Source organism: Odontesthes bonariensis, chromosome 18, assembly GCF_027942865.1.
Source record: "Odontesthes bonariensis isolate fOdoBon6 chromosome 18, fOdoBon6.hap1, whole genome shotgun sequence".
Taxonomy (NCBI): Eukaryota; Metazoa; Chordata; class Actinopteri; order Atheriniformes; family Atherinopsidae; genus Odontesthes; species Odontesthes bonariensis.
Genome location: NC_134523.1, coordinates 5,666,475 through 5,681,947, shown reverse-complemented (window position 1 = coordinate 5,681,947; position 15,473 = coordinate 5,666,475).

The window sequence follows — 15,473 nt, the reverse complement described above, 5'->3', positions numbered from 1 at the left end:
GAGTCTACTGGTGTAAGCAAAGCTACGTGGTGAACGGCACTGGTCCTAATGAATGTCTGAATAACCACTATTGATCAAGGGCAGATTTTGTGCATTTGTAAGCAGCATGTGATGTAATTATATGTTGAGAAACCTAATTGGAGCTTCAGTTTTTCCTTATCTACCCATTTCCTAAAAAAACAAAACTACAGATCATACTTAAGGCTCGAATTGAAGCGTGAATTAGCTGAATAATCAAATCCAATAGTTACTACCTAACAGTAATAATTAAATTTCTACTCAACTTGAGCAATGTCAAAAAAACTCGAGTGTGTCAATGTTTTTTCTGCTCGTGTCCACCTACAATAAGTACATGGAGAATCAAGTGAAGTGTTCCGTGTTGTTTTGGGACTCCCGGGTTACTTGTGCTTGGAATATTCATGCTGCAGTGCAGTGTCAGGTTACACAGCGATGATGTCACCACAGCGCTGTCCGAGGAAAGCTTTTTTTAGGCAGAAAGCAGAAGAGAGGGATGGTTTGACGAATGAGGGTTGAGTGCAGTTTGACTGGTGGTGAGGGGTGAGTGAGGAAGAGAAAGGATGGGTGACTAATAGGCATTGGGCAGTGGGTGTAGGGGTGACATATGGTCGTTCGTGACTTCCTCAGCTGGATGTATTTGACCATCAGCTCTCCTTCTGAGAGGAATCCCAGTGTGTGTATGTGTGTGTGTTTTTGTTGTGTGCTCATGCACCGTATGAAATGCCCCAATCTGTAATCCCCACCTCTAATGTTAGGGCAAATAAAGGTTACAATGGGACTGTTGCCTTTGTATGTGTGTTTTCTTTGTTTGTCCTCAACTTGACAGAGGAGGTAGCAGAATTAAAATGCTCACTTTCTCATCGTTAAAGCTCCTTTTGTAAACACCTCTGATAGACCTTCCCAAGTGGCCTTCAGTGGAAAAGCTGAATGATGACGGATGTCTATTCCTTTCCATTTTTCAGTATAGTGGCGCAAGAGGGACAGAGGAAAAATTCTATTTTCAGGATGACCAAAGTGTCTCTGAATGTTAGACCATGAAAACAAGAGAGGTCAGCAAGAGAGATAAGTCACAGAAGATGGACCGACCCAACAACAGAGGCGAGATATGGAAAAACAGTGAGAGCGTTTGTGACCCTGCTGTGTGGAGCGATTAAAATATGGCTTTGCACGGAGTGAGAAGATTGTTCATGCAAAGGCACATTCCTGCTGTAATATTTTGGATCTCTTGTCTTTATTGTATTTTTATATCTCCTTGTCCGTGTCATCCTCCTGTGATAATCATGACACACGGCGCTCTGAGAGCCAGATGGATGAGCTTAGCTCATCCCTCTTGTGTATGTTTTTTGTACATCTGTTAAACCCATATGTAGGTGGAGGAGCATGTGTGCACTTTCATATCATCACTAAATGTGAGAAATCTTCGTGTCAGTGTATATATATATATATAATTTATTTATATCCACATACACACATATGAGGTGAATATATTACCTCAGATGTGTGTATTTCCATTGTAGTATGTATCACTGTATTCTGCGATTAAACGTATAGTTTGATGTAAAAATAAACACAATTTATCAGTTTTATTCTCTATACAAAGATACAGCATCACTCTTTAACCTAAAAAGTGTTACATGCTTGTGTGACGGCTGAGGAGAAAACCACGCTTTCATTTAAAAAATCTTTCCTCCTTATACTCCAGTTCCGTGAGATGATGCTAAAAAACTAAAGACACAGTCTCTCTCTTTGAATTATTATATAAAACAGATGTTGACAGCTTCAAATAAGGCGTTCCATGTGAACTCCGCCTAACAAGTTACTCGGCCCATCAGACACGTTACCATGTGTCAAAAGTCTATTTGTCGAGCACTGGATGGCTGATTCTCTTCTTGGGCAGTCAATTAATATTTGACCCAACTCCAGTTTTACAGCCGAATGAGCTGTCATAGAGGTAGCTCCCATACTGAATGAGACCAAATCCCAATATAGCCAGGGGGGGGCTGAGCTTTTACAATGTCGGATCAAATATTATCACAGGAAATGAAAGGGGTTGGTGTAGCTGACAGCGAATCTGTTGATATTTTCCATATACTCAGGAAGAGTTGTTGAAACAATCCCCTCCCTCAAGATAATTTTGAGTCATTCATTGATGTGGAAGGAGGAAGTTACTGAAGGTGCATGAAATGATGCTTTTAAAATAATGTCTTCATCATTCATGGGGTGGAGGAGTTTGAATAAACAAAATGAATTATCCAGGGTAGAGAAAATGAAAATGTGAAGGACAGCTCCGTGACTCCCCTCTTCCTGCTTGCCTTTGAATGTTCAAAGTGAATCCTAAGAACCATTCCTTGCCCCTGTTTGTCTGAGTTTCTTTGATCTCTCTTCTTCGCTTTCACGCATGCACAGACACGCATTACCACATGTCCAAATGTGCACCAACTCAAAGGTGCGTCACTCACACGAGTTCACAAATTCAGTCAGAAAATACACACAGAACAATGCCTTATTCATAGATAAGAGACTTTATATTATTCATTTTTTGATGTATCGTTATATAAGGCTCTGTTTGGTTTCACACACACCATCCCCAAAGCCCATGTGTCCCAACAAATCCTCCACCTCATGCTTTCCTGCTTCAGACTGTCTTACCATAAAAGGTTATTTCAACTATTTTATGACCCTTAGGTAGAGTATATTGTGAAATGGCTGTTATGAGACAACATCAATTGTTTCAGAAAAAAAACTCAAAACACTAGTCCTCCAGGATTAACAATCGTATTTCTACAATCTAATACAACCCATTTAAACGTTTCCAATTTCTTATTACATATCAAACTTATTCTTGACACAGGGCACGCCTGGAGCATCTGTCTCTGTTGTATTTTCGATGTGTGCGCCCAATTACGCTCTCCCTCGCAATCATCTTTTACAGCTCGTTCGAATTGTAGAATCACAGTTGCAGCTGTCGGCGAGAGAGCTCGCTCTAAATGGCTGTTTAACGTAGTGAAAGAGGCCACGAAAACGGAGACAAGCAGAGACAACTGAAAGCTAAAGGCTAACTGAAGATGCCACACAAAACCTCTTCCCTTTTGTCAGTTTTATTTCTCCTAAAGAGCAGCACTTTGTCAACAGCATGGCTGTGTGGAGTGATAAAAAAAGGAAGACTGAAGACTAACTGATAATGATGAGTCAAGACACCAGCTCTGTGTGACATTGCCAAGAAATTGAAAGCACATGCAACTACGTTTTTTTTTGGTAAGTATTGCAAATGTAAGTATTGCATGTTTTCTGGTGAGACTAGGCCTTTGTTAGTTGTTCATTTGTGTAATATTATCTTGTTGCTTGGTACCAACACAACCCTGTGGTGTCACATGGTTGAGCTGGGTGTAGATAATGGTGTGTTGTCTTTGCCAATTCTGATTGGCTGACTTTTGCTTGGTTGAAAAACTAGTTGAAGCTGTCCCACAATGGGCTAAATCTGCTTTTAATCAGTGCATTCAGTTTGCTGTGTATTGGTGTGCCAAGCACGTGGACTCCAGCCGTAATTTGTCCCCTCCTTTGCTGGTTATGATGCATATTTGTGTTTGTGTGCCTGTGAATTCATTAAACAGGAAGTGGGCTTCATAATTAATTTCCTGACTTAATGTCAGGAAGATGGATGAGGATGATTAGGTGTAACAGAGACAAACACAACAAAGAAGATTGCAGGGGATTTGGCTTTCTTTTGCAAAACTGCCTTGAGTAGATGGATCACTGTGGGGACTTTGGATGTCTTCCACTGATAAAAATAATAAAAAAGAAGCATTTTCTATATAAATCACATCAATAAGCAACACATAAGAAGAACAAACATGCAGGGTTATGAAATCAGGCAAATGTTGAAATTATGCAAATTCCTAGGTGCGATTTTTGTGATCCGTCACATGAAGGCTGCAACAGAACTATTGCATAGCATCTGACACGTGACATATGAATGCTGTCACACCATGTGCACATGACTCGCATAATCTCCCTACATTTTTACACTGAATGTAAACATCAGTATGCTTTGAGTAATTTAGGCACGTTAAATCCTTCATGTCAACCTAACCAGCTTAAACCAACACATCCCAACGTGCAAACAAGCATGCAAACGCACAAAGTGGATCACCGTTTATTCCCTGTTTCATTCCCATTTCGTGACCTGAACTACGAGGAGGGTTCAGCACATCCAGGGTATCTTTTTATCACTTGCTTTGACAAACTCTAACAGATCATTGTGTATTTTTTTTTAAGTTATATTTTGCATGTATGACCGATGCATTTTAAGACACCTTCAGGCACACAAACAGAATTCCCAGTTCGTGGGCTTTTTTGCAAATGCAGATCTTCTTTAGTTCAAGCTATAAAATGTTACATAAAAAGGTTTCTCAGTTATTCAGTCATTTAAATGATCTAAATGATGTATAAAGTGGGCGTCTCAGAAAATGAACACAAACAGATACATTTTGAAACGATGTGGTGAGTTTCACAAGCTGTAAGGACACTTCCAATTCTCATCACAATCAACAAGCAGTTGATGTCAGTATGTTTCCATGCTCAGTTGAGTCGAGACCAGCATGGCACTTTCTATTGGACTATTGCCCCTTTCCCATTATACAAACAAAGGAGGGGAGTTTATTCTTTATCTGTTCATTATAAATATCAAGCATGTCAGACTCCCCTATAAAAAGGTGGCGATTCCCCCCCCCTTAAGCTTTTAGTATTGGGCTTCTGCCAGTTGACCTATTACCTAATAGACCCAAAGAATTGACATCAATTTAGCTTCTGGCAAATCAGTAACATGTAGAGTGGTGCATTGGCTATTGTGGTGTATAAAGCAAATTTAGAAAGCTCCTTTGATCAGAACCTATATTGTTGTTGTTTTCTGGAGCTGTATTTGGTTAACACCCCGAGGTGGCCCTAAGGAGCCCCACACAGACATATGTAGTAATGGTGGTGCTAACATCGGCACAAGTGTTGTACGCTCTGCAAAGAAGAAGCCATTGTATTGGCAAACTTCCCCGTTGTTTATTTCACCTGTGGCATCCCGCAAACACTTTTCCGTTAGATACAGCGGTCATATCTTTACAGCTCTGTGCATTCATCTTATTTATTCTCTGTTGTGATCAGATTTGGGCACTAAAACCAAACTTTTTGGACTTTCACTTTAACTTCGACTGTAACCTTTAGGTATGGACTGGAAAACTGGGGTAATTGGCTTGCAGTGCGCCGTTAACTCCTTGGTCTGATGTCAGAATATGCAAATCTCCCTTTGTTGACATGGCGATAGGAAACGGCAGCAAGATAATGCCAGGGCTCACCTTGTTACCAGCCCTTTTTACATGTTTCCACAAAACATCTACAGTAACTCTCTGACTACATTGAAGAGCAAAGGTGTTAGAACAGGCTATGGAGTTCAAGTAAGTGGATTTACATGGCACTGAAAGGATTATTGGCTAAATTACAATTAGACTGAGTTGCTCCTTATTTGAGCAAGGGCAATTATCCTTGGATATATGGCGGTGAAGAAATCGAACCATAGGCACAAAGCATGTCATACTCCGGTACGATAGGTGGCACTGTACCCATTTCAACTATTGCCAATAGAGCCACTTCCTGTTGACCCCTTCAACACCACCAACAACAACAACAAACTCAGGTTTTCGCGAAAACCTACATTTGGTTTGTGATGAGCTGCTTATTGCACAAACGCTATGCACAACGGCGCATTCTCCATCGCGTTGTTTGTTTCTTTCCAATGGCGACAAACAACAGTAATATCGTCTCTTCCGGTTCACGACTCCGGGAAAAAATCTCGAGCATGCGCAGAACGCAAAGTCTAATTCACCACGTGCTTCACCGTTGACAAGCACGTTTAATTTGACTTTCAACTGCGTTATCTCGTGGTCTTTATCCGATCGCGAGTAATCCGATCTGATCCGATTTCTTGTCAGATTAAGGCGTCTACATGCACTTAATAACTCAATCTTATTCTAATATAGCAAATAACCCGATCCTTTCAGTGCCATGTAACCCCACTGAGTGTTACATTATCCAACAAAGAACCAGCTGCCAGTACGGGACTCAGTCAGACCCCCATTTAGTAGAACAACTTTTAAAATAAAGTCACTGTAGTGAGCTCCTCTGCCTGCTATTTGAGAGAAACACGGCTATGATGAGATCGCCTGTCTGTTTGGTCAGACATTTGGTTAGACATTGAAATATAATGGTTTAGAGGATAACAAAGCAAGTATTACAACTTTTACATTGTGTACATTAAGCTGATATGGCTAGACACTAATAATAATAATAATTTATTTATATAGCACCTTTCATACACAAAATGTAGCTCAAAGTGCTTTACAAATAAGATCAATATACAAAGTAAATAAAGTAAAATAACTACAAGAATAACAAAATAGAGTACAATAGAACATGTTACTTTATCTTTAAATTAAAGATAAAGTACTAAAAATAGAAGTTCACTGTATCTATTTAATGCACTGCTTAAAAAAGGGTTTCATGAGAGTGTATGAGTGCTTTTGTAGCTTTTATCACAAAATGTACATCATTACCAATGCAAGATACTGTGTATTCTTTTTTTTTTCCCAACAGTTACCTCGCATAAGTTAGTTTCAGCAACACAACCCCGCCGCAGTTGCGTGTCCTGGTAACGACACGTGGCATCAGGCAGTGAGAGGACTAGCCTCCCTTGAAGGACTCTCTGACCCAGCAGCCAACAAAACAGCATGCACTAAACAAACAAATGAAAGACTCAAGCAGTCAAGCACAAATTTGATATACTCTGTTCAACAAACTGTGTTGAATATTTTGAATATTATCTCGCATCATCTCGTGTCTTCAATCCACGAGTGGTCTCTCTCCCTCCTGCAGCCACCGTGAGCCTGCAAATCTGATGATGATTAACACCTATTTTAACATTAAACAACACACGCAGATAATGACAAGAACACACACACAAACACACAGATGCTTCAAGCATTCAGAGTACACTGCTGCCCCACTGCCCACCACCCCCACCTCTTTGTCTTCGTCCCACCCATCCTCCCTCCTCTCTGTTCCGCTGTTTGTTCTGTTGTCCATGATGCAGCTATGCAGATCTGTCAGTTGTGCAGGCAAAACTACAGAAACTCAAATCTTTCTTTCCTTTTTTTTTAAGTTCTGCCTATTCATCTTCCCATGTCACCTGGAGCTGAGCCAGTCTCCTCTGTGCCCCCAGCCCCCTCCAGGATGTAACATTTGCTCAGGGCCTGCGCGCTGACTCCACTCATCACCTGTGTCTGTGTGAATTTGTCTAGATGTGATGTATGTTTTTGCTCTTTGCCTCATTTCCACACCACCCTTCCTGTCTTTCTTTCCTCCCCTCCTTTCTCCGCTCTGACTTTGCAGATGTCTTGAAGGTTGCAGGTGCACCGGGAGCATGCAATTTTTCATATCAACACCCCCACAGCTTTAGAAAAAAAAGGCAAGCACTAGCAGGAGTGTGCTGATCAAAAATAAATCTATGCACTATTTTGTGTATATGCGTGTGCAGGCCTGTCTCTCTGAAGTGGTGTGATGCATCTTTAAATACAAAAGTAAGAGTGTAAGGAAGCTTTCATGTTATCTTCCTGCACTAGCAGCTTAAATTGACCAGCTAGCAAGTTGTAGCAAATAATACTGGCAGTTGTCATGACAACAGGCAAAACTAGCTTCCATTTGCCTGGGACTGACAAGGCTGCAGCCAAATGTCATGGAATTGAAAAAAAAAGTAATAAATGATTAAGTAATCAATTTGAAGTAAACAAAAAAACTGTTGGGATTAAATTAAAAGATCAGCAAGTCTTTCAGTTTAAATTGGAAATGTGATGCATATATTAGCACATGAAATCTGACAAATGATGATTATGAATGATGATAGTGCCCTAAAGCTCGTCCCCGTCAGACTTGTAGCAACAGTCAAACACCAGCTTCAAACTGATGATTTTCAACTATAATTTTGGGTTAGGTTTAGGAATCAATACTACTTGGTTATGATAAAAATAGAAAAAATCTCACTATATGATGCCATTTTATAGGCTGCCTCTGTAAAGCATCCACAGAAGATTTCACAAGCACTTATTCATACAAAATAACTAAATCTGACATTTATAAATTGAACAAAAGTAGCCTCAAGGCTGGCAGTAACAGTTGAAAGCAATCAACGTCGGACCGATAGTTGAAGTTATGAAATGTATGGGAATTCAAAAATAAAGTGACATACTATCAAGTCATAATATACTTGACATGTTTATGTGTACAAAACACTTTCACAGGGAGCTGGTGGGAGACTCGTGGTCTTGTTGGCACAAAACATCTGCTCTGCAAGACATCTTTTTTCTCCAGTGGCCATCAACCATGAGGTGGGAAGAGATATAAACATTAGAACAAACAAAGATAGATGGTAAATTGTCCACAAAAGGGTAATGTTAACAGAAAGAAATAGAAACAAATTAGTTAGGAAAGGTATTAACTCAAGCCAGGGCACATTTTTTCATGCTGATGAGGCAGTCGTTTATACAGTTTGAATCATTTTGCAGGAAGCTACTGAGTCACTGCAGCTCTCACTGTTAAAACTAAAATTTAGTCTGAACGGTGTAGAAAGATCCACTTCTTATAAATATTGAGATATATGGCTTGTCGATAAGCTAGTTTAAAAACAACATGAACGGTTTAAAATCTTTCATCCCAGACTGGGCTTTTTTTTTTTTTTTCACTTGGTAGCCATAAAGAAAATTGTGCAATGTTCCTTTTTCTCTGTGCAAGCTTATATATGGTGATGTTTACGGTTTGCATGCACCCTCATCCTTACTTAGAATGCTGGGTTTGGCATCATGCTGCTTCATAACAAGCGCAGGGTCTCAGACTCTCCTTATGTGACTCTTTAGAATGATGTTCTGTGCAGCACAAATGCACAAATTGCTGTTAATTGCAAAGACATTGTTAACTAAATTGCCAGGTTACACCTCTAGCCTTCTCTTATATCACATCAGCCAGTGTGATACCAGATCTTCAACCAGAATTATTCTAAATGCTTCTTGGGTGCACTCAGAGCGAGGCGAAGCTACTTTTTCCTTCAAAATATCATCAGCTTACAAAGACTCCCCCTCTTCATTTTCTAAAGGTATATCAAGAACTTCCCTGAGGCAAACCTGTTGCTGTTTTATATAATGTTATGACTGAAATTTGTTACCTCTAACATTGGAATCCGTCTTTCATGTGAAACTAAAATGTGAAATTCTTTTTTCTAGCTGCCATCTTGACCAGGACTATGTGTAAGAAGATGCCTTGTATCTCAATAAAGATAAAGGAAATAAAATTAAACAGCTCTAGACCATGAGTCTCGATCATTATGGTTACCATAGCAACCACAGTCATCTAATGCTTTCCCTTGTTTCTTTGTCTTTTGCGAGCCAAATACACCCACACACTAAAGCAGACAGTGTTTCTATTTTTTTTATTCTTTTGGTGTGTTCTGTAATTCTCATTGAAAGTGGCATGAAAAGCAGTGATGCTGCAAGAGTGCCTGTAGAGATAATATAGATAGATAGAGAGATGTGGCTTGATCTAAATGGACAGAGCTGGAATGGTGTTCAGGCACTTGAAAAGAGATAAGAAGAGACAAAGGACAGCAACAAACGAAAATCTTTATGTTCCCAGCTAAGCTGACACCTAATGTGGAATAAAGAGCTCTGAAATGAAGAGGAAGTAAGCGAGCGGGAGGACGACAAGATATGGCAGGCGAGGACGAGAAGACGAGGGGAGGGTCCATGATCCATCTTCTGGAACCTGACAACAGATCAATACATAGCGAACCAAGACAAAGCGCCTTCATCTCTCTGATTCTCCCTCTCTTTCCCCATTGCTCTTTATCTTGATCTTACCTTCCTTATCTGACCTCTCTATCTTCATCCCTTCATCTGTTCCTATGACCTCACTTAGCTTGTTTCTTCCAAACAGATCAACAGGCTGTTTTTCCTCATTTTACAAGGACTTTCGAAGGTTGATGCTTAAAGGGATAGTTCGCCTCTTTTGACATTAAGCTGCATGACATCCCATACTAGTAATATCATTTATGAACATTTTCTTACCCCCCACTGCGTCCTGTGAGCCGAGTTCCAGCCTCGTTTTGGTGTTGACGAAGCTAGTTGGCTGGGGTTTAAAAAATAAAACGTTTTGTTTCACAAAACAATATGTGTTCAAAAGAGTAATACATTTGCATCACAAAATCATTCTCCAGGAAAAAGTCAGACCTCACAATCGCTTGGCGCTGTTTTCTCTCCCTTCGTATCACTGTTCTTACGCTGATGTTCCACGAAGCTGACTCTTTTTTTTGCCGTTGTTCTCTTGATATTTGAACATTTCAATGGTAGAATTAAAGGGAAACAAATATACTTTTGCAAACACTGAATTCACTACCGACAGACAAAAATCCTATTCTGCTATATCTACTGATAAATCTAACTCTTTTTGTAAGGTTTTTGTTGTTGTTTACGTCAGTCAGATTTCCATCAGCTTTGTTTAATTTCCCGTTAGTTTTCTTTCACCTCCTGCTCTTTTATATTGATTCATTACTTTCCTTCTCAGGCTGTTGTCCTCCTTTTTCCATCAGCCAGCCTAGCTATTCATGTGGTATTGAATTTTTGGACAGTTTTTTCTTTTCTTTTTTTTTAACTTACTGTCTGATCTCTGTATTTGAGTCATTTTATGCTGCGATAACAATTAATCCCCTCAGTATGCAGTACATGACCTCTGTCCGATTGTCTTCGTCTTTTTGTCCCTAGTGGTGCAGCTTTTTTGACCTCTGCCTTCTAAACAGGACCCTGCCTTGTGGTCTACCTTGTAAATAAACCGAACCTTAAGGCCACAGATATACTCACTGTTTAACCTTGCGCCCACATTGGCAAACAGGTCTATTGCTGGTGTAAATAGTTAACTTACCTGTGTATGATGACAGATGAGAAAAAGCAACGGTTGCAGCAATGTAGATGTAGATAATAAAGCTTTGTACATACGGTCACATTAGCACCTATACTCCTGCTACTAGTTACCTGCATATTGTCACTTGTGTGTGTGTAGCATTAATTTCTCTGGACGAGCATGACCCCCCCCCCCACCCCACCCACCCCTTATACACCTATATCTCACCTATATATTGTGACAAAAAGAAAGTGACAAAAATACAGTAACTTCTTTCTCCAGCATAGTTAACTGACAAGATTGAGACGGTAGTAAAACTACAAAAAAAGTACTAATGTCACCATTCAACTACCAGTCACTTAATAGATTAGCTAGACATAGCTAGCAAATAAAGTATTATATCCAAACAGAAAATTAAATGCGATGGATGTTTAATTTTGACCTTTTCAAACATGCGGTATGTACTAACCATCTTTATGAATTTCTGAGCTGAACCAATAACAAAGGATGGAGTGGATGACATTGGGAAGTGGCACGAGTTGATAACAGTTGCGGTCTTCATCACCAATCACAATGAAAATCTAAGTGAAACATGTCACAGACGAAGAAATTTATTAAAGTTTGATTCATGTTACATTTATCTGCATCCTTCCCCTTTCGTTGTCACGAAATAGCTGCAGGTAAAGTTAGCAAATGTGGTGCAAACTGCTTCTTACCTCTAGAACGGATGCTTGTTGTTCTCCAGCTAACATTATTGGTGCAATTCGGTCATGACTTATCCCAAGACCACTGGGTTTCAAGTTAATGAATTAACAACAACTTTGTAAGTGGGTTGTTACAAAATCCCAACTTACTGTGAGCATTAGCATGGTTACATTTGAGCTAAGCTTCTTGTTGTAAGCTAGCTTTACATCAAACTACGGTACTACTTCTCAAATAAATTGGAACTCAACTTGACTACTATGTTGCAGAGTAAAAGTGAAGTATTATTTTTACTTTATAGAGACCAGCATTCATCGGTATCATGCCTGTGTACCAAATCAGGCGTATGTGTTCTCTCTTTCTTCTTTTCCAAAATAATGCAAGTCCTACTCTTACCTTTTATGTTCAAAATCTTTCAAAAAGAAGTGTACAGTGTGGATACAGTGTATCATCATGTAACAACATATTGTGGAGACAGATAGAAAAAAATATTGGCCTGAAGAATAGGACAATAATCAATCCCATGATGTCACCGGACACATGAATTATACATCTTAATGCAGTGAATTGTGAGAAAGTGGCTGGTTTCTGACGAAACACAGGCCATTGTAAATCTGTAACCAGCTGTTCACTGTCACACTCTGCCAAGACCCGAAGACCTCCAATATGGTTGTCGGGAGATATTTTACATCACATTTATTGTATTACCGAATGCAAATGACCGAGAAGACATGTGGGTCAAACTGGTGTGTATCATTGTCTGAACTGCAATCCATCCTTGCATATATTTTCATGTTCTGACAGAGTGATGGATATATATATATAGAAAAGGGCAAATGAGATGGGGTACAAATAGAGTACGAGGGCACAAGGCAATACGCTCTAACGTCTTTTATCATTTCACAAGGCAGCAGATGCACCATGAAATTCAATTAATGGCTAAGCCCCATTTGAATGACAGTGGCTCAGCCCGACCAAAATTACATCAGGGAATATGGAATTTTTTTTTCTTCTTTTTTCGCGGATATGCCTATGATGTTTTCACTCATCCCAAACTGACTTAGGCTTCTTTTCCCTGTCACTTCCACCGTACAGATTATTGCTGTAATGGACTGGTAAGAAATGATTATAAATCCCAGCAGTAACAGATCATTCAATTACTGGTGCCAACCCCCCTGGAAAACACAATTATTTCAAACACATAAGAGAAGCCCCACAGACCTGCAAACCAAATGACAGACAATCAGTTAATAATCAGTAGCTTAGAAATTGTCTCTAAGTGGGAAGATCTAATTTCCATTCCATCAACCAAGCAGAAATCAATGGGGTCTCTCCATGGTGAGACAATGACTAATGAGCTTTTGGATTTATTTTAATCCCCTCACACACAGCAATATATTTCAGGGGATATGCAGGTTGCATGTCCCTTTCAGTTTTTAGAGTACATTTTGCCAACCCTAAAAGTTTTCATGCATCTAAAAGACCCCTCACAGCCCAGTCGTTTGTTCGGTAAGTACGTTTGTCCAAATCGACAATTTGCTTCAATTCTTTTAGAACTATTGGTTCTAAATAGTGAGATGGCACAGATATCAACTGAACTTTCAGACATAGACAGCCCAGAGTTTGTAATATGTCTCTGTAAAAGAAAAAGTAGCTACATTGAAGCAAAGGTTTAAGTGGTACGGTATAACGTGGCAATGAGTGGAAGGTAGAAGAGATGGAAGTAAGGGGGGATGGAGTCAGCTCTACTGCTCTAAAGAAGGATGGATGAGTTCAGTGACAGGATGAGGCAAAGGGTCAGTGTGACAATGTCACCACAACCCCCATCTTGATGTCTTAGGAATGCTGAGAGGGTGCATGCGTCTCTCAGGGGAAAAGAATAAGCGAATGGACAGACGGTAAAAGATAGCATAGATGCATCAGCTGCACATACCTGTTAACAGCCAAGTGCAGAGAAATGGTTAATGGACCAATAATGGAAAATAGGAAGACTGAAACTACAGAATAAAAACAAAAAAGATTAAAACATTATCTCACATAATACTTGCTTGAATTGTCATAATTTTCTGAGGAAAATGTTTATATCCAATGTGCTTAGTTATTCCTTATAAAACTGTTTTATTGTGAGTCCTGTGCAAACATTCGTTTTTTTCGTGCCGTCTGCTAATTTGGATAGTTTGAGCGACAAAAGTGGTTTTGACACTTTGTTGGGATTAGTAAAAGGCTTCAAATACAGGCTTTCAGAGTACAGGATGTTCTCGACATAATGTCAGTCAGAGCGGTTACGTGCACACAGTTGAGTGGCCTTTTAATTGAATCACCATCCTTGTCCCAGTAAACATGCATGGGAGCAGAATTGAGCTATTGACTGAAGTATGTCCTGTGGACTGTGTGAGAAAACGCTCACAACAATTTGCCAATTCTAACTTTCTCTATGGGAGATTATCGTCAACGTAATGATAGCTGAATTCCCAACACCGATATTGTCTTTAGGCAAGGCAAGGCATCTTTATTTATATAGCGCATTTCATACCACAGGCAACTCAATGTGCTTTACATAAAGACAAGGCATTTAAAAGAACAGCATAAAGCAGCAATTTAAAGAGAGAAAAAAAATAGAATAAAAATTGAAAACACAGTTAAAAGCAATCAAAGAAGAGGGGAAAAAGAAAAATATAAACTCAACCATAAGCACACCGAAAGAGAAATGTTTTTAACCTGGATTTAAAAGTGCTCACAGTTGTGGCTGATTTCAGTTCTGCTGGTAGTTTGTTCCAGCTGTGTGCAGCATAACAGCTAAAAGCTGCTTCACCGTGTCTAGTTTGAACTCTGGGCTCCACTATCTGACCTGAGTCAGCAGATCTCAGAGCTCTGCTGGGTTTATACTCTGCTAGCATGTCATTCATGTATTCTGGCCCTAAACCATTCTGTGATTTGTAGACGAGTAGCAGAACTTTAAAATCTATTCTGTATCTGACCCGGAGCCGATGTAAAGACTTGAGAACTGGGGTGATGTGATGTGATCTCTTTGTTCTGGTTAAAACTCGGGCTGCAGCGTTCTGAATGAGCTGCAGCTGTTTGAGACTCTTTTGGGGGAGTCCAGTCAGAAGACCGTTACAGTAGTCGAGTCTGCTGGAGATGAAAGCATGAATCAGCTTCTCCTGATCTGTTTGGGACATGAAACCCTTAATTCTGGATATGTTCTTAAGTTGATAAAAGGCTGATTTGGTGACTGATTTGATATGATTGTTGAAGGTCAGGTCTGAGTCTATCAGCACGCCGAGGTTCCGGACTTGGTCTTTAGTTTCTAGAGACAGTGACTCAAGATGTTTACTGGCAGCAAACCTCTTCTCTTTGTTGCCAAACACAATGACCTCAGTTTTTTCTTGATTTAACTGAAGGAAATTTTGGTTCACCCACTTTTTGACTTGCTCTAAGCAGTCGCACAATGACTCTAGGACTGCAGTCATCTGGAGACAGTGCGAGATATATCTGTGTGTCATCTGCATAGCTGTGGTAGTTGACTTTAGAGTTCTTCAGAATTTGACCCAGAGGCAACTTAAATGGTGATTTTGTAGGATGACGTGGCAGGTTTTTTTTTTTTAAAATCTACAGTTCTCCTGCAAAGCTTTTCCTCAAAACAAGTGTCTGTGTTGTTTTTCTGCTCATTGTCTTCTTTGTCTGTGTTGTTTTGGGTATTTTTTTCAAAATTAGAGATTGATCCATAAATTTGTGAGGCAGTTTGTCTTTTCTTTTCTTCTAGAAATTCAGCC